We start from the raw sequence: 20,896 nt of genomic DNA on the forward strand, positions 1-20,896 counted from the left end.
CGCTGCAGGACCACCGTCCTGCGAGGTTGTTGGTACCACAGGGCATTGCGCCTTTGCGAACGCACACCGCACACCCCTAACACAAGCCTGAAGGTGAGAAGAGTGTTGAGTACAAACCGGGGGCCCCGCAATCGCAGGGGCGGTATACGGGACCCTCCCTGGGGGGACCCGCTGTAGTCCCCCTGTGTACACTGGCAACGGTGGTGTAAACTAGCATTCATGAGATGTTTTACACTTATTAGCAGGCTTTGCCAGTATAAATATCTACAGAGCTCCGGCGCCATTACAGGGGGCGGAGCTTCCTCAGAGTGGGACCAGCAGCGTTTTAGCGTCTTCCTCTGCTTACAGCTGCAGCAGCAAGGACACACAGCTCCTCCAGACACACCAAGTTACGCAGGAAACTGGTACAGGGGTGTAAAACGGGGAGAGCCACTACAGCCTGCAGATTTACGGAGTCTGACAGGCTTGGGTGTGCTGTCCCTCTCTCACTGTAGGTCTCCTTCTCACATACAGTAAGGGCAGGCTTGCTATTGTACCTTGTCTGTGTGTGTGAGTGTTGTTTACTGTAAACATGGTCAAAGACCAATTGTGCACTGTATGTCACACCAGATTCTCTCCCTCTGTAACTGGTTCCCTATTATGTGAACAATGCAGTTAGTCTTCACAAGTTAGTGAGGAGACTGGGGGGGGGGGAGGGTCAGGAGCCATCCTGGCTCAGTGCCATAAAATCTATGATGGCAGATATGGCATCACAACTTACTGCAAACACTCAGAAGACACAACAGCTGCAGCAGGCTGTCGCAGACCTGGCTGCCAAGGCAGGTAACAAACAACCCCCCTTCTCCCCCCTCCCCCCGCCACCTCCCTAGTTCAGGGCCACTTAAACGTGGGCTGCCTGATTTACTCTCGTAATCTGAGGAAGAAGTACTGGAGGAGGGGGAATTCGAACCTAATACACAGGATTTCACTTCTGCCCAGGGTATTGAGCCCCTCATTCTTGCTATCAGAGATGTATTAAAAATTCCTTTGGAAGAAGCTGCAGTACCGCACTCATTTTTCCTAGCACAGAAAAAAAAACTCTGTGTCAATTTCCCTGATTCTCCGGAATCAGATGACATTTTTAAACAAGCCTGGAAAAATCCTGATAAAAAATATCAGGTTACAAAATGTTTTTTACACACCTTCCCATTTACACTTGAAGGTAGGAAAAATTGGGAAGAACCCCCAACCGTAGACATATCAGTAAAGGATCCTGGGGATAGGAAGATAGAGACTACACTAAAGCCTGTTTACACAGCGGCTGGCATATAACAAAGACCTGTGATAGCGGGTTGCTGGATGTCTCATGCCATCCATACCTGGGAGTCTCAAATTAAAGAGGGCCTCGCGGGGGATATGCACATTCAAGAGACTGCACGCGTCCTGCGTGATTCTCTCAAGGAAATTGTCGCTATTAATGCTAGGACTACTGGCATGGCAGTGTCAGCGCGCAGAGCTTTGTGGCTGCGTCAGTGTATAGCGGAGGCAGGTTCCAAGCGCAATGTGGAGTCTCTTCCTTTCTCAGGGGAGTGGCTATTCGGGGTTGAGTTGGATACGTGGATTTCTAAGGTTATTGCAGGAAAATCCACGTTTCTTCCCTCTGGGGCCCCGCTGGCTAGGCATTCTTACCCGGGCCATCTACCCAGTCCTTTTGGACTACAAGGTTTAGCTCAAGAGCCAGAGGTGCCTCCAATGCAGCGAGAGGCACCAGAGGTAAGACGAGAAAAACAGCCACCGCAGGTTCTCAGGAACAGAGTACCAGTTCAGCTTCCACTAAGGCTTCAGCATGACGGTGCCTCCCCACTCTGAGGGGATCTCGAGGTGGGAGCTTGACTGCATCACTTCAGCCGCATCTGGGAAGGCTCCTGCCAGGATACCTGGGTAAGGGACCTCATTTCTCAGAGCTACAAGCTGGAGTTCGACAGTGCTCCGCCTCAACGATTTTTCAAATCAAACTTACCAGTTTTGGAGAATGCACGAGTTACGCTGCAACAGGCCATCCTTAATTTGGTCCGGTCAACAACAGGGAATGGGTTACTACTCCAACCTGTTTGTGGTAATCTAAATCTAAAATACTTGAACCCTTACCTAAAGCTTTTCAAGTTCAAGATGGAATCCTTGCGAGCAGTGATTGCGGGTCTGGAAGAACTGGAGTTTATGGTCTCCCTGGATATAAAGGACGCTTATCTCCATATCCCGATTTGGCCACCTCATCAGGCTTACCTGCGGTTTGCCCTGCTGAATGATCACTACCAGTTCCAGGCGCTATCCTTCGGCCTGTCCACGGCTCCGAGGTTCTTCATGAAGGTAATGGTGGAAATTATGTTCCAGCTCCGAGTCCAGGGGGTCAATATTGTCCCTTACCTGGACGATCTCTTGATAAAGGCGAGATCCAGGGATCTTCTATTGCTCAATATAGACCGCACTATTCAGCTTCTGTTACAACATGGTTGAATCCTCAATCTACACAAGTCCCACCTGGAGCCTACTCAGCGGCTCCTGTTCCTGGGAATGTGTCTGGATACTGTGGCTCAGAAAGTGTTCCTCCCAGAGGAAAAAACAGGGACACTCCAGGAGATAGTCCGACTGGTGCTACGGCCTACTTGGATATCCATCCATCTTTGCATAAAATTGTTGGGAAAGATGGTAGCCTCATAAGAGGCCAGCCAATACGGAAGGTTCCATGCCAGAACATTTCAATTGGACCTCCTGAACAAATGGTCCTCATCACATCTTCAGATGCATTGGATAATACGTCTGTCACCTCTGGCCAGGATCTCCCTCCTGTGGTGGCTACAGTCCTCAAACCTGCTCGAAGGTCACAGTTTCGGGATTCAGGATTGGATCCTCCTCAAGACAGATGCGAGCTTGAGAGGATGGTCAGCCCACAATGCCCTTCTTTCAATGAACATTCTGGAACTTCGGGCGATCTACAATGCTCTGCTTCAGGCCTCTCCTCTGCACAGGGATCGGGTGATCCAAGTGCAGTCGGACAACGCCACGGCGATGGCTTACATAAATCGACAAGGAGGGACAAAAAGGAGAGCCTGCATGCGAGAGGTGTCAAAGATACTCCTCGGGGTAGAAAGAAATGCAAGAGAAATGTCCGCCATCTACATTCCGGGGGAGGACAACTGGAAAGCGGACTTCCTGAGTCGTCACGATCTCCACCCAGGAAGAGTGGGATCTCCACCAACAGGTGTTTCAACAAATCATTGACCTGTGGGGCTGTCCACAGATACACATGATGGCGTCTCGACTCAACAAGAAGCTTCGCTGTTATTGCTCAAGACCCAGGGACCCTCAGGAGAGGGCAATAGATGCGCTGACAGCTCCTTGGCCTTACCGGCTGGTCTGCCTGTTTCCTCCGATTCCATTGCTTCAGAGGGTGCTCAAGCGAATCAGGAATCAAAGAGTCCAGGCAATTTTGATTGCCCCGGATTGGCCTCGGAGGGCGTGGTACACAGCTCTTCTGGACATGTCCGTCGAAGATCCTTGGCCTCTGCCAATGAGAAAAGATTTTCTGTTCGTCTACCCGGACTTAAGGCGACTTCATTTGATGGCTTGGAAGTTGAGCATAAAATCCTAGCTCACAAGGGCCTTCCCAAGAAGGTTATTGCAACCATGGTTCAGGTTAGAAAACCTGTGACGTCATAACACTTATCATCATATCTGGGGAAAATATGTTTCTTGGTGCGAGGAACGCACGTACTCACCTGCTGAATTTCACCTGGGACGTTTCTTACGTTTCCTGCAGGCGGGTGTGGATAAGGGCTTACGTCTGGGTTCCGTTAGGGTCCAGATCTCCGCTCTCAATCTTCTTTCTGAAAAAGTTGGCACTGTTGCCAGAAGTTCAGACCTTTTTGCAAGTGGTGCTTCACATACAACCTCTATTTGTGCTGCACACGGCACCTTGGGATTTGAATGTGGTGTTAGAATTTCTACAGTCCTCCTGGCTTGAACCTCTGATGACGGTAAAAGAAAAGTATCTCACGTGGAAGACAGTGATGTTACTGGCCCTGGCTTCTGCAAGGTGTGTCTCAGAATTGGGGGCCCTCTCGTGTAAATTTCCATACTTGGTCTTTTACGAGGACAGTCGGAGCTCAGGACTCGGCAGCAGTTCCTGCCAAAGGTTGTCTCTGCGTTCCACCTGAACCAACCAATTGTTGTCCCGTCTTGTGCTGGCATTTCTGGTCCGCCGGAGTCATTGGATGCTGTGCGAGTCTTGAAGATTTATGTCAAAAGGACGACTTGGAAATGAAAGACGGATTCCTTATTCGTGCTCCATGATGTGCAGAAAAAGGGTTGTCCTGCTTCAAAGCAGTCCATTGTTCGTTGGCTGAAGTTGACTATCCAACAGGCCTATGTGTCGGCAAAACACAAACGAAAACAGGTGCGCTGATTTGGGTGGAGTTCAGGTTTAGTTAGTTTCTCTATCGTCCTAAGTGGATGCTGGGGTTCCTGAAAGGACCATGGGGAATAGCGGCTCCGCAGGAGACAGGGCACAAAAAAGTAAAGCTTTTACCAGATCAGGTGGTGTGCACTGGCTCCTCCCCCCATGACCCCCCTCCAGACTCCAGTTAGATTTTGTGCCCGAACGAGAAGGGTGCAATCTAGGTGGCTCTCCTAAAGAGCTGCTTAGAGAAAGTTTAGCTTAGGTTTTTTACTTTACAGTGAGTCCTGCTGGCAACAGGATCACTGCAACGAGGGACTTAGGGGAGAAGTAGTGAACTCACCTGCGTGCAGAGTGGATTTGCTGCTTGGCTACTGGACACTAGCTCCAGAGGGACGATCACAGGTACAGCCTGGATGGTCACCGGAGCCGCGCCGCCGGCCCCCTTGCAGACGCTGAAGAGAGAAGAGGTCCAAAATCGGCGGCTGAAGACTCCTGAGTCTTCATAAAGGTAGCGCACAGCACTGCAGCTGTGCGCCATTTTCCTCTCAGCACACTTCACACAACAGTCACTGAGGGTGCAGAGCGCTGGGGGGGGCGCTCTGAGAGGCAAATAAAAACCTTATTAGAGGCAAAAAATACCTCACATATAGCCCACAGAGGCTATATGGAGATATTTAACCCCTGCCTAACTTCAAAAATAGCGGGAGACGAGCCCGCCGAAAAAGGGGCGGGGCCTATCTCCTCAGCACACAGCGCCATTTTCTCTCACAGAAAAGCTGGAGAGAAGGCTCCCAGGCTCTCCCCTGCACTGCACTACAGAAACAGGGTTAAAACAGAGAGGGGGGGCACTGATTTTGGCGATATTATATATATATATATAAAAGATGCTATAAGGGAGAAACACTTATATAAGGTTGTCCCTATATAATTATAGCGTTTTTGGTGTGTGCTGGCAGACTCTCCCTCTGTCTCCCCAAAGGGCTAGTGGGTCCTGTCCTCTGTCAGAGCATTCCCGGTGTGTGTGCTGTGTGTCGGTACGTGTGTGTCGACATGTATGAGGACGATGTTGGTGAGGAGGCGGAGAAATTGCCTGTAATGGTGATGTCACTCTCTAGGGAGTCGACACCGGAATGGATGGCTTATTTAGAGAATTACGTGAGAATGTCAACACGCTGCAAGGTCGGTTGACGACATGAGACGGCCGACAATCTATTAGGACCGGTCCAGGCGTCTCAGAAACACCGTCAGGGGTTTTAAAAACGCCCATTTACCTCAGTCGGTCGACACAGACACAGACACGGACACTGAATACAGTGTCGACGGTGAATAAACAAACGTATTTCTCATTAGGGCCACACGTTAAGGGCAATGAAGGAGGTGTTACGTGTTTCTGATACTACAAGTACCACAAGAAAGGGTATTATGTGGGAGTGAAAAAACTACCTGTAGTTTTTCCTGAATCAGATAAAATAAAATGAAGTGTGTGATGATGCGTAGGGTTACCCCGATAGCAAATATTGGCGTTATACCCTTTCCCGCCAGAAATTAGGGTACGTTGGGAAACACCCCTTAGGGTGATAAGGCGCTCACACGCTTATCAAGTGGCGTTACCGTCTCCAGATACGGCCGCCCTCAAGGAGCCAGCTGATAGGAAGCTGGAAAAATATCCTAAAAAGTATATACACACATACGGTGGTTATACTGCGACCAGCGATCGCCATCAGCCTGGAGATGCAGTGCTGGGTTGGCTTGGTCGGATTCCCTGACTGAAAATATTTTATTCATGTAGAGCATTTAATAGGATGCATTCTATATATATGTATGTGAGATGCACAGAGGGATATTTGCTCTCTGGCATCAAGATAAGTGCGTTGTCCATATCTCCCAGAAGATGTCAGGGACACGACAGTGGTCAGGTGATACAGATCCCATACGGCAGATGGAAGTATTGCTGTATAAAGGGAAGGAGTTATTTGGGGGTCGGTCCATCGGACCTGGGGACCACAGCAACAGCTGGGAAATCCAACCTTTTTTACCCCAAGTTACATCTCAGCTAAAAAAGACACCGTCTTTTCAGCCTCAATCTTTCCTTTCCCATGAGGGCATGCAGGCAAAAGGCCAGTCATATCTGCCCAGACATAGAGGTAAGGGAAGTAGACTGCAGCAGGCAGCCCTTTCCCAGGAAAAGAAGCCCTCCACCGCGTCTGCCAAGTCCTCAGCATGACGCTGGGGCCGTGCAAGCGGACTCAAGGTGGGGGGGTAGTCTCAAGAGTCTCAGGGCGCAGTGGGATCACTCGCAAGTTGACCCCTAGATCGTACGAGTATTATCCCAGGGGTAAAGATTGGAGAGTCGAGACATCTTCTCCTCGCAGGTTCCTGAAGTCTGCTTTACCAACGGCTCCCTCCGACAGGGAGGCAGCATTGGAAACAATTCACAAGCTGTATATCCAGCAGGTGATAATCAAAGTACCCCTCCTACGACAAGGAAAAGGGTATTATTTTTCCACACTATATTGTGGTACTGAAGCCAGACGGCTTGGTGACACATAGTCTAAATCTAAAATGTTTTGAACACTTACATAAAAGGTTCAAATCGAGATAAAGTCACTCAGAGCAGTGATAGCGAACCGGAAAAAAGGGGACTATATGGTGTCCCTGGACATCAAGGATTACCTCCATGTCCAAATTTTGTCCTTCTCATCAAGGGTACCTCTGGTTCGTGGTACAGAACTGTCAATATCAGTTTCAGACGATGCCGTTTGAATTATCCACGGCACCCCGGGCCTTTTTACCAAGGTAATGGCCGAAAAGATGTTTCTTCAAAGAAAAAAGGCATCTAAATTATCCCTTACTTGCACGACCTAAAAAGGGCAAGTTCCAGAGAACAGTTGGAGGTCGGAAGAGCACTATCTAAAGTAGTTCTTCGACGGCACGACTGGATTCTAAATATTCCAAGAATCGCAGCTGTTTTCCGACGATACGTCTGCTGTTCCTAGGGATGATTCTGGACACGGTTCAGAAAAAGGTTTTTCTTCCCGAGGAAAAAGCCAAGGAGTTATCCGACCTGTCAGGAACCTCCTAAAACCAGGAAAGGTGTCTGTACATCAATGCACAAGAGTCCTGGGAAAAATGGTGGCTTTTTACGAAGCAATTCCATTCGGCAGATTCCATGCAAGAATTTTCCAAAGGGATCTGTTGGACAAATGGTCAGGGTCGCATCCTCAGATGCACCTGCGAATAACCCTGTCGCCAAGGACAAGGGTATATCTTCTGTGGTGGTTGCAAAAGGCTCATCTATTGGAGGGCCGCAGATTCGGCATACAGGATTTGATCCTGGTGACCACGGACGCCAGCCTGAGAGGTTGGGGAGCAGTCACACAAGGAAGAAACTTCCAGGGGGTATGGACGAACCTGGAAAAGTCTCTTCACATAAACATTCTGGTACTAAGAGCAATCTAAAATGCTCTAAGCCAGGCGGAACCACTCCTGCAAGGAAAACCGGTGTTGATTCAGTCGGACAACATCACGGCGGTCGCCCATGTAAACAGACAGGGCGGCACAAGAAGCAGGAGTGCAATGGCAGAAGCTGCCAAGATTCTTCGCTGGGCGGAGAATCACGTAATAGCACTGTCAGCAGTGTTCTTCCCGGGCGTGGACAACTGGGAAGCAGACTTCCTCAGCAGACACGATATTCACCCGGGAGAGGGGGGTCTTCATCCAGAAGTCTTCCACATGCTAATAAACTGTTGGGAAAGACCAATGGTAGACATGATGGCGTCTCGCCTCAACAAGAAACTGGACAAGTATTGCGCCAGGTCAAGAGATCCACAGGCAATAGCTGTGGACGCACTGGTAACACCTTGGGTGTACAAATCAGTATATGTGTTTCCTCCTCTGCCTCTCATACCAAAGGTATTGAAGATTATACGGTGAGAAGGAGTAAGAACAATACTAGTGGCTCCGGATTGGCCAAGAAGGACTTGGTACCCGGAACTTCAAGAGTTGGTCACGGACGACCCGTGCCCTCTACTTCTGAGAAGGGACCTGCTACAACAGGGTCCCTGTCTCTTTCAAGACTTACCGCGGCTGCGTTTGACGGCATGGCGGTTGAACGCCAGATCCTAAAAGGGAAAGGCATTCCAGAAGAAGTCATTCCTACCTTGATTAAGGCAAGGAAGGAAGTCACCGCGAAACATTATCACCGCATTTGGCGAAAATATGTCGCGTGGTGCGAGGATCGGAGTGTTCCGACGGAGGAATTTCAACTGGGTCGTTTCCTACATTTCCTACAATCAGGATTGTCTATGGGTCTCAAATTGAGATCTATTAAGGTTCAAATTTCGGCCCTGTCAATATTCTTCCAAAAAGAATTGGCCTCAGTTCCTGAGGTACAGACTTTTGTTAAAGGAGTACTGCATATACAGCCTCCTGTGGTGCCTCCGGTGGCACCGTGGGATCTAAATGTAGTTTTAGATTTCCTCAAATCCCATTGGTTTGAACCATTGAAAAAGGTGGATTTTAAATATCTCACATGGAAAGTGACTATGTTACTGGCCCTGGCTTCCGCCAGGAGAGTATCTGAATTGGCGGCTTTATCTTATAAAAGCCCTTATCTAATCTTCCATTCGGATAGGGCAGAACTGAGGACTCGTCCGCATTTTCTCCCTAAGGTGGTATCAGCGTTTCACCTGAACCAACCTATTGTGGTGCCTGCGGCCACTGGCGACTTGGAGGACTCCAAGTTGTTGGACGTTGTCAGAGCCTTAAAAATATACATTTCAAGGACGGCTGAAGTCAGAAAATCTGACTCGCTGTTGATACTATATGCACCCAACAAGTTGGGTGCCCCTGCTTCTAAGCAGACGATTGCTCGTTGGATTTGTAACACAATTCAACTTGCTCATTCTGTGGCAGGCCTGCCACAGCCTAAATCTGTTAAGGCCCATTCCACAAGGAAGGTGGGCTCATCTTGGGCGGCTGCCCGAGGGGTCTCGGCATTACAATTCTGCCGAGCAGCTACGGGGTCGGGGGAAAACACGTTTGTAAAATTCTACAAATTTGATACCCTGGCAAAAGAGGACTTGGAATTCTCTCATTCGGTGCTGCAGAGTCATCCGCACTCTCCCGCCCGTTTGGGAGCTTTGGTATAATCCCCATGGTCCTTTCAGGAACCCCAGCATCCACTTAGGACGATAGAGAAAATAAGAATTTACTTACCGATAATTCTATTTCTCGGAGTCCGTAGTGGATGCTGGGCGCCCATCCCAAGTGCGGATTATCTGCAATACTGTACATAGTTATTGTTAACAAATTCGGGTTATATTGTTAAGGAGCCATCTTTAAGAGGCTCTTTCTGTTATCATACTGTTAACTGGGTTTAGATCACAAGTTGTACGGTGTGATTGGTGTGGCTGGTATGAGTCTTACCCGGGATTCAAATTGCCTCCCTTATTGTGTACGCTCGTCCGGGCACAGTACCTAACTGGAGTCTGGAGGGGGGTCATGGGGGGAGGAGCCAGTGCACACCACCTGATCTGGTAAAAGCTTTACTTTTTTGTGCCCTGTCTCCTGCGGAGCCGCTATTCCCCATGGTCCTTTCAGGAACCCCAGCATCCACTACGGACTCCGAGAAATAGAATTATCGGTAAGTAAATTCTTATTTTTTCATAGGTTTGTCAGTGTGTGCTGCTGCTTCCCCCTAATGAGGCAATTGCCAACCTCAATATAGTGAACTGCAGAAGAATTTTTTGTTTTGGGGATGCGCTACACCACTGGCAAAGGAATAAAAATTCTCATAAACACGTATATATAATACTATGTATTCCTGTATATAGAAAAAAGGGTTTTAATACTCGTCACACAATTCCAAAAAATAAAAATATATAATTTATTTTTAAAGAGTTTCATATATAAACAAAAACATTTTTCATTAAATAAAACTTATAAAAACATATATTACTAAACATAAGTTTAAAGTATACTTTTTCTTTTTTTTAAAAAAACACGTGTGAAGATTGGTTGTAAAGCTGATATAGCCTTGTTTTTGAAAAGGACAGTCCTCAGGATTTGAAACAATGTTATTCTGTGTGAATGTCCTATTGTAGCGATCTTTGCTACAATTTAGCTTTATTTATTGGACGAAGTTCCCTAAGTCCCTGCTGTGCACAGCTTATGATGTTGATTATTAAGCATGCATTATAAATTAATATGCCACTCCACCTTGTATCCACGTTATTTTCCCCTGGTTCCAAATGTAACAGCTTGATCCCTCCAGACTTAAAGTACCTCAATTAGGTTGCCATGTTTAAACTCTGCCGGGATTCAGGTATTTGCTGCTGGTTCCGATTTCTTTGGGGTCCGTGGCTGTCACTGTGGTGATGAACCCACTCATCATCACCACAGTGACAGCCACGGACCCCAAAGAAATCGGCAACCTAATTGAGGTACTTTAAGTCTGGAGGGATCAAGCTGTTACATTTGGAACCAGGGGAAAATAACGTGGATACAAGGTGGAGTGGCATATTAATTTATAATGCATGCTTAATAATCAACATCATAAGCTGTGCACAGCAGGGACTTAGGGAACTTCGTCCAATAAATAAAGCTAAATTGTAGCAAAGATCGCTACAATAGGACATTCACACAGAATAACATTGTTTCAAATCCTGAGGACTGTCCTTTTCAAAAACAAGGCTATATCAGCTTTACAACCAATCTTCACACGTGTTTTTTTAAAAAAAAGAAAAAGTATACTTTAAACTTCTGTTTAGTAATATATGTTTTTATAAGTTTTATTTAATGAAAAATGTTTTTGTTTATATATGAAACTCTTTAAAAATAAATTATATATTTTTATTTTTTGGAACTATGTGTCGGCAGCCTTACCTGTTCCGCAGTCTCTGAAGGCCAACTCTACCAGATCAGTGGGGTCTTCCTGGGCGGCTGCCCGTGGAGTCTCGGCCTTGCAACTATGCAAAGCTGCTACCTGGTCAGGGAAGAACACCTTTGTGAAGTTCTACAAGTTTGATACCCTGGCCAAAGAGGATACCCAGTTTGGAAAGGCTGTGCTGCAGACGTCTCCGCACATTCCCGTCCATTTTGGAAGCTTTGGGTCATCCACAGTATCCCTTATGGATGTTTGAGAAAACGGGATTTTAATACCTACCGGTAAATCCCTTTCTCGTAGTCCATAAGGGATACTGGGCGCCCGCTTCAGGGTATCCGGACTCCAGGTCGACAGCAAAAAGGTCGACACACCTTAGGTCGACGCCAATTGGTCGACACACCTTAGGTCGGCAGGAACAAGGTCGACATGGAAAAAGGTCGACATGAGTTTTTCACGATTTTTTTTTTCTTTTTTTGAACCTTTTCATACTTAACGATCCACGTGGACTACGATTGGAACGGTAATCTGTGCCGAGCGAAGTGGTAGCGGAGCGAAGGCACCATGCCCGAAGCATGGCGAGCGAAGCGAGCCATGCGAGGGGACACGGTGCACTAATTGGGGTACCCGGTCACTCTACGAAGAAAACGACACCAAAAAAACATAAAAAACTAATGTCGACCTTTTTCCATGTCGACCTTGTTCCTGTCGACCTTTTGTCCATGTCGACCTTTTGTCCATGTCGAGCTAAGGTGTGTCGACCAATTGGCGTCGACCTAAGGTGTGTCGACCTTTTTGCTGTTGACCCTCAGTCCCAGACCCCCGCTTCAGTGTGTTGACTTGTCTGCAGGTTTCTTCTTTTCGACAGGTTTACCTGTTCAGCTGATGATGTTTGTTACCAGCCGTTGTTGGTCTTTTTATGTTATTGGTATGCTGGTGTATGAGTCTCACCACTCATTTGTTGTTATGTTCCTTCTCTCAAGTATGTCCATTTTCCTTCGGGCACAGTTTTACCTATACTGGCTGTAGGAGAGGGCATAGAAGGGAGGAGCCAGCACACCCAGTTGAAGAAATTTAAAGTGCATCTATACCCCCAACGTACTAAGTGAACCCCAGTATCCCTTATGGACTACGAGAAAAGGATTTACCGGTAGGTATTAAAATTCCGTTTTTTATTATCCTTTATTTATATGTTGTCATAAGGGGTCTTCTCTATCTTAAAAAATACATAAGTTGGTGTTCTCCTTGGGCTCCTACTTACCAGTGGATATAACCACTCATACTCCCCCCAGGCACGCTCCAAATCCCTGTGTTTTATTCCCCCTTTGCCTCACCTATCAGGGGACAGTGCTCGCGGAGCCGGGAGAGGCTCTAGGCCTCTCTGCGGGTTGTGGCCTGCTCCCCGTGCACGGACCGGGACCTGGAGTTTTAGGTCTGCCCAGCCGACGGACCGCGGGATACCGCAGGCCCTCCTGATCCCTTCCGATACCCGGCCCGACCCCTGCTACACCTACTACGGCGGGTGTAGTCCTCTCTGCCTCCCGCCTTGGCTCTCAGCGGCTGCCGCAGCTGCTCATCTCCCCGGACCGGGCCGATCACTGTCATCCTCCGTCGCCCCCTGAGACAGCTTCCGGAGTGGTGCTTCCTGCCGCGTAGAGACGGAGCGGCGGCTGTGCAGGACGGAGCGCCCGGCATCTCACCTGCCCTCTGCAGCCTGACGGGGGGTCGCGTAGTGGACGGGGACCCGGCGGCGCGAGGTAAGGCTCGCGGACACGCGGCGGTGGCTGGCTGACTTGGTGCGCTGCTTCCCGGACCGCAGTACTCGGCCCTGCAAGTGCCGTTCAGTAGCGGGAGCCGGCGGATGAGAGCGGCCCCCATTGAAAAATGAAAAGCTACTCCTGCAGAATAATAAAGCAGGGAAGGGGATACATTCTGAGAAAGCTCCTGTAGCTGGGATTCCTAAATCCCTTATTTATCCCCTCTCAACACTCTCTTCCTGTTCCTGCTGGCTCCCTTGTCTCCCTATGTCCCTCTGGGGTGTCCCTGTTAGTGCTGCGGAATCGGGGAGCGGTGCTTAAAGCTCCCGCGGATTGTGGCCTACAGGAATCCCCAAAGCCTGAGCCTCAAGTTACCTAGGCTGACGGAGGTGCCCGGGGCTTCGGAACTGCGCCGCTGGTCTCGCCACCGCCTCCTGGTGCCTGTGCTGCTGCTGACCGCGACGGGACGACATCCCCTGCCGCCCCGTTTGCTTCCTCTTCTCGGAGGTGTCGGGACCCGCGGTGACCGGACGGAGCCGCGTGGAGCACGGCGGCCATCTTGGTGGATCTCTAACTCTGACCACGGATTCACATGTAACTATGGGAAGACCCCTAGCTACTCTCTGGAAGATGTGTCTGCTTGCTTGATGTCGCCTTAAAGCCACGTGGGGGGCTACGGCATGGCGACGACCCGCGCATTCTTATATTGCCAGGGCTATGTGAAAGTGTAATACTGCAACACCTTCCTTACAGACCGATCTCATGGTGAGAGGCACGAGGAAGAAAAAGGCCAAAACCAAGCCAGACGAGACTCCAAAATCCGCGACAAGTCATTCGTCGGACCTGCGTCAGTTCTTAACTACTCCGACCTCAGGCCCTACTTTCATCTCAGTGGCACCGGATTCCCCGACTCCTCAAACTCCGGAAAGCGGCATGTCGGTCTCCAAAGACACGCATTCCCCGTTGGCCTCCTCTTCGTCTGCAGAAATCAGTGAAATTCTATCTCACGTCAAAACGCTTCCCACCAAACAAGATTTCTCTGCATTGGAGACTCGCTTGCGTTCTACTATTAAACAGGAGGTGGCAGCACTCCAACAGGATATATCTCAAGTAGCGGCTCGTGTTGATATATTGGAACGCCATGAGACGTCTAGCGTAGACACTCTAACTAAAATTCAAGAGGTGCTTACTCATCAGAGGGGTGATATTGCCTTTCTCAGGGCACGTATTGAGGATATGGATAACCGCGGGAGGCGGAATAATATTAGGGTCAGAGGCCTCCCCGAAAGTGTCCAGCAGGCTGACCTAACGACTGCCCTTACTACAATATTTGGAAAGCTTATTGAACTAGACCCGAACGAGGCAATCACGTTTGATAGAGCACACCGAGCCCTCCGTCCTCGTGGTATATCGTCAGACAAGCCGCGGGATGTGATTTGCAGGCTCCACTATTATGCCCAAAAGGAGGAGATAATGAGAAGGGCCCATCAGCTGAACGACATCGACTTCCAAGGGGAAAAGATTCAGCTATTTCCGGATCTCGCATGGTCAACACTGCAACAACGCCGTGCCCTACGACCTCTCACCGATTCCCTACGGAAACAAGAGCTGAAATACAGATGGGGCTTCCCTTTCTCCCTTCAGGTTTCCCACAATGGCAGAGCAGTTATCCTATCCAGACCTTCGGAGTTACCGGCCTTCCTTACGACTTTAGGTCTTCAGCCGGTATTGCTTCCTGACTGGGACTCTTTTCACTACCAACCTGAAATACCAGCCGTGACCCCTCCGGATGACGTGTGGCAACAGGTGCGATCCCCGCGGCCGCGGGGAACCCACCCTACCAGCGCACAATCTGCTGAGCCTCCATGACTTTGACACCTTGCTCTATGGTGATGTCATTGTTTTTGTTATTGCAGTTGCATAATTTGGTTTCTTTTTCTCCTCTGTGCTGCAATGCGTCATTGATATTTACAATCGGTTCTGTAATGGTTTTGGTTTTTTTTTTGTTTTGTTTTCTTTTCTCTAAAATAAGCAAAATGTTTTCGTTAGGATGTGTTTCAAATTTCCATTATATTTAGGCCATACTTTTGCTAGAGATGTTAATGCCTTCTTCATTCCTTGGTAATTCTCTCCAAATTGAATAGCCTTTCGAACTGCGGGAGGTCGCTGTCCGTGGCCCCCCGTAGGACCCCCATTATGCTGCATCCCCTGTTTCTTCGGGTTGGGAGCTGGCAGGATTCCGCTCCTGTCCCTATTGCAGCGGCCCTTTTTCTAACACTGCGGTTAGTTATGTTTGTTATTATGGCAATTTGTGGTGTGGATCCCCACACTACGCTCTCCTTTCTTCTTTTTCTTGGTCACTGTTTGACTTTCTTTCTTACCTCTGCCGTCCTATTTTCTTTTCTTTCTTCTACTACGGTTGGGATGTCTAATATAACTCTGCTGGGCTTAAGCTATAATGGGTCAGGGTGATTTGCATATTACTTCCCTTAATGTGAAGGGCTTAAATATCCCTGAGAAAAGGTCTAAACTCCTCAAATGGCTCAGGGATGAGAATGTAGACGTTGCCTTTATTCAGGAAACTCATTTCAAGATTGGCCATGTACCGTCACTTAAGTGCCATTATTACCCTCATGTCTTTATGACCAATAACCCTTCTGGTAGGACATTAGGTGTGGCTATTCTATTTACCCGTCACCTACCTGTCCAAAATGTCTCATCTCATAGATTAGTTGAAGGCAGGGGGTTGCTGATTAAATGTGATATCCATAATCAACGTTTTTCTTTTTTGACTGTCTATGCTCCCAATACAAAGCAGCCTGCCTTCCTGACCTCGGTTTTGGAACTCGCCGAGCCTCTTTTGGAGGGGGTGGTGGTGATGGGGGGCGACCTGAACTGGACCCTTGACCCTCTCCATGACACCTCTAAAAGGGTTTCTCTTAAGCCAGAGAAGGAGTATAGGAGGGTGAGGCGCGCTCTGCTTGACCACCAGCTGATCGACACGTGGAGACACCCCTCGGAGGTAGACTATTCTTTCTTTTCTCATCCCCATCAGACATATTCTAGAATTGATTACTTGTTTTTAAGCCACCGACACCTGCACTTAATGTCTGACACTTCCATAGGACAAATTGTATGGTCCGATCATGCCCCTGTTAATCTCACGATACGCCTCCCCTCAAGCCCAAAGCGCCAATGGTCGTGGCGCTTCAACGACACACTTTTACAAGATGTGGTGTGTCGCTCTCAAATAGAATCAGCCATTGACTCCTATATTAACACCAATGACTTAGATGATATATCTAAACTTTCGGTATGGGAGGCACACAAATGTGTCTTAAGGGGGGTCTGCATTCAGATAGGCTCTCTTCGCAAAAAACAGAGGGAACAGCTCAGGGATGACTTGTTACTTAAGATAAAATCCTTAGAACTTCTACATAAGAAATCCCACACTCCACAACATTATACAGATCTCGAGGCGGCTAGGGCAGACCTGAATAGACTGCTCTCTGATAGAGTCAAGTTCTCCTATCGGAAGTGTCGGAGCAGGTACTATCAATGGGGCAATAAACCGGGGAAATTATTAGCCAGGGCTCTTCGTGAACAACGAGCTATTACCTTTATCCATTGCATCAAAGATGGTCGGGGGAAACCCCACCACGAGACACCTCACATAGCTAGAGCCTTTCGGGCCTATTATTCAGCCTTGTACAACCTTTCTGGACCGTTGGGGAGGGCGGATAGGATGACACACCAAACGGCCATAGCAGACTACTTAAAACTCATAGGTTTCCCTAGTTTGTCCAGAGAAGATGCAGAGGGTTTGGATGCCCCCTTCTCCCCGGAGGAGATTTTGAAAGTTATTGAATCCTCCCCCAATGGCAAAAGTCCGGGCCCCGACGGATATACCATTGCCTACTATAAAGCCTTTAAGGAGAAATTAACCCCTCTTCTTACAAGAGCATTTAACACTATTTCCGAAAAATCACAGTTCTCTTCTCAATCCCTAGAGGCACATGTTACAGTCTTACCTAAGGAGGGTAAAGACCCCAGCCTCTGTTCCAGTTACCGGCCGATCTCGTTGTTAAATATAGATATAAAACTCTTTGCAAAGCTGATTGCAAACCGCCTTAAATTGCTGCTGCCAGATTTGATTCATGGAGACCAGGCGGGTTTTGTCCTTGGTCGGGAAGCCAGGGATAATACTTCCAAGGTGCTTAATATGATTCACTATGCCAACCAGGCAACACCCCCCTCGATTATATTGTCAACTGATGCTGAAAAGGCGTTTGATAGGGTGGACTGGGACTTCCTGTCCGGCGTCCTAAGACACCTGGGGCTGGGCAACGCCTGTCTCCATAGAATTTTATCTCTCTACTCTACCCCGTCCGCTAAAATTAAGATTAATGGTTCCTTATCAGACCCCTTTACCATTTCCAATGGCACACGACAGGGATGTCCATTATCCCCACTACTTTTTGTATTATGTATGGAAGCTCTGGCGAGAAGCATTAGGGCTAACCAAAATATCTCCGGTTTGTTAATAAGAGGAAGTGAATACAAATTGGCTCTTTATGCCGACGATTTGTTGGCTCTGATTTCAAACCCGGTTACTTCTCTCCCAAATCTGATGCAAGAATTTGATAAGTTTGGAGCCCTTTCTAATTTTAAGATAAACTATTCCAAATCTATCGCAATGAATCTAACTACTTCCCCTGATGTAATAGCGGGTCTGAAGAGTTCCTTCCCTTTTACCTGGCATGCCCATAAAGTTAAATATTTAGGGGTTATGCTATCTAACGATTTATCTAAAATATTTTCCTTAAATTTTAGCCCCTTACTGAAAAAGCTTTGTATAGACTTCCAGAGGTGGAAGAAATTGCGTATATCCTGGTTTGGCAGGATTAATATAGTCAAAATGAACGCTCTCCCCAGGATCTTATTTTTTCTCCAAACCCTCCCCATACACATCCCTCCTTTATGGTTCAGGGACGTTCAGAATCTCATTCGAACGTTCGTCTGGGGCGGTAAAACACCCAGATTTAAACATGACATTCTATTCCGGAGAAAACACCAAGGGGGACAACAGCTCCCACATATTCCCAGCTACTACCATGCTGTACAGTTAAATAGAGTTTTAGAATGGACAAGGGCCAAAGATTGTAAACAGTGGGTGCTTTTGGAGGAGGGTTGTCTCCCACATCATATAGAAATCGCTCCATGGTTATCCACCCTCCCGAAGGTCACCCACCCCACGGTCTCCCCTACGCTTAAATTATGGAACAAGCTCAGGTCGAGGAGCCATATCTCCTCTAAGTGGTCGCCCCTAACCTCTTTTCTTTACAACCCCGAATTTGTTCCAGGACTCCATGGTTTGGCTTTTGCTCCATGGGCCGAAGCTGGGCTTTTTAGGGTCGGTCAGCTGGTGAGTTCAGGTAGGGTGCGGTCATTTTCAGATATTCAATCTCATTGGAATATATCAAGCATTGATTATTGGAAGTTCATTCAGGTCCATCATTTCCTAACTTACTCTAAGAATCTCTCTGACATCACTAGAGATCTCACTAATTTCGAAAAATTATGCGTTTCCACTAGTTCTCCTGCACATACTATCTCCCAAATTTACACATTTATTGTGGAGGATCTATTTTCTCAGCCCCCTGCCTTCATGACTTCCTGGGAGAAAGATATACCTGGGTTAGCTATACAGGCCAATTGGGACACTATATTTCGTAATGCCCAGGCAAGCTCTCTATGTCTCTCAACGAAGGAAACACTATATAAGCTCATATATAGATGGTACAGGACTCCTCGTGTCCTTAATAAAATGTTTCCTACCCTTTCGAATCTCTGCTGGAGATGCAAGGGGGCCTCAGGGAGCTTTTTACACATTTGGTGGGACTGCCCTCTAATAATCCCTTTCTGGAATGACGTTTTTAAATGCTCTGAGTTGATAGTGGGGGATGCGGTACCCAGAGGGCCGGAGTTCTGGCTATTTAATCTTACCTCAGCAAGTGTGCATTCTTATAAAGGTTCACTTTTGAGGCACCTCAGCAATGCTGCAAGGGCCGTGATACCAGCTCTTTGGAGGTCCACCTCCCCGCCCTCGATCAAACAATGGTTTAATAAGATCACCCACTTCTTAGACATGGAAGACCTTGTCTCCTTCTCGATGGGAAGAACCACTGACTTTACCGCTATTTGGTTCCCCTGGTATGACTTTATGGAGTCTCCGATATATCGGTCCTGTGTAGTAACTTAGTTGTCTTCCCAGTATTCATCCTGACAATTCCTCAACCCCTTATACACCTCCAGATACGTAACCCATCCCATCTTACTCCTTTAGGACTCTTTTCCTCTTTCTATTTCTCACACTTTTTCCTTTTCTATTCTCTATCTTTTTCTACATTTTTCTTAGCTAATTCTTTATAATGTCTATATTCATAGATATATCTTTGATAGTTGAACAGACAACTTTTTCTATGTTGCCCTACATGCTTAAAACGAAGTTAATAAGAATATACGACCAGAGATGTTTTATGTTGTTTTTATTTCTGGATATTATTGTCAAAAAATGTTGTACTATTGATATATCTACAGCTTTAATAAAAACAGATTAAATAAAAAAAAAAAAATACATAAGTTACATTCACTTTCCAGCATCAGTGCATTGTTTCCAAGGGCGCAGTTTGATTCGACAGGATCAGATGAACATACAGTATCTGCAACATCACAAGTATTTATATGCACATCTGTGGGGTGCTAAGAAAAACCTGCGATGTTGTTCGCTGCGATGGGCCTTACAATTTGCCCATCACGTTTAATTGAATGATCCATCCTAGACTACGTAAAATACATTCTGCATCTTCTTTATTCTATTGACTTATGTTTTGGTGATCATGCAGGGTGTCCAGATATACTTGGGGGAATGTCAGTTGGGCGATTTAGAACTGCGCTGTTTCTTCACCATGGATCAGTACACTGGCCATGCTGCAATATATTGTGATAGAAGTATGGTCAACTTCTGTTCTCGGACCTTTGTAAACATTTCATGATTTTTTTCAAAATAATAAATGCTGCTTGTGATGTCACAGTTGTCGGAACAGAATGTCGAATGACCGTGCCGCTTTACAAAGACAGATATTTGTCTATACTGATGCATAAGGTTTATGAGAGCCCAAGAATAAAATACAGTTAATCGCTGTATGACAGCAAGCTAAGCACAGAGGGTGCAGTTGTAGTGTAAAGGGCCCCATACCATAGGCGTGCGCAGCACATTTTATTAGGGGGTGCACCATTGAAGGGGCATGTCTAGCACCATCTATTGATGGTCAACGCAATATAAAATATCCACCCTTGTACCAATCCTAATAAAGCAGATACATTGTCAGATGTTGTGGTGTGCACCAAACATACACCCCTGGTGGCACTCACTGCAATTACACTACTCCTCCTCAGCCTGGTCTGGCTCCCCCTCTCTTTCCCCTGCAAGCTGCTGCAGCTTACTTACAAGTCAGTCACTCACTGACACTGACAGTCGCAGACTAGTACTGCCGCTGCTGGAAAAACGAGTGACGTGTCAATGCTGCTGCCGACCGCATGCCAGTATTGAATTTGTCTTCCTAAGAGGAACGCTGGCTGCATGCTGATCCTCATCAGTGGCTGGCGTTGGCATAGCATAGAAGGAGAGAGGTGGGCGTGTGGCGGGTTGACAGGTGGGCATGCGAGCAGGATGACGTAATCACGTCACATCATGCTGTTTTTGTACATGGAGGTGGAGCCGGGAGTTTGAAAGTTGGGGGCAGTGGCATCCTTGATTAA

General features: G+C 47.5%; 1 protein-coding gene across 1 annotated transcript in view; it reads left to right on the top strand.

Annotated features, from left to right (window-relative positions):
* Window positions 1-20,896, top strand: part of WDR70 (WD repeat domain 70) — a 672,355-nt gene that overhangs the window by 8,083 nt on the left and 643,376 nt on the right. The window lies entirely within an intron of this gene.

The sequence above is a fragment of the Pseudophryne corroboree genome, chromosome 1 (genome assembly GCF_028390025.1).
Source record: "Pseudophryne corroboree isolate aPseCor3 chromosome 1, aPseCor3.hap2, whole genome shotgun sequence".
Taxonomy (NCBI): domain Eukaryota; kingdom Metazoa; phylum Chordata; class Amphibia; order Anura; family Myobatrachidae; genus Pseudophryne; species Pseudophryne corroboree.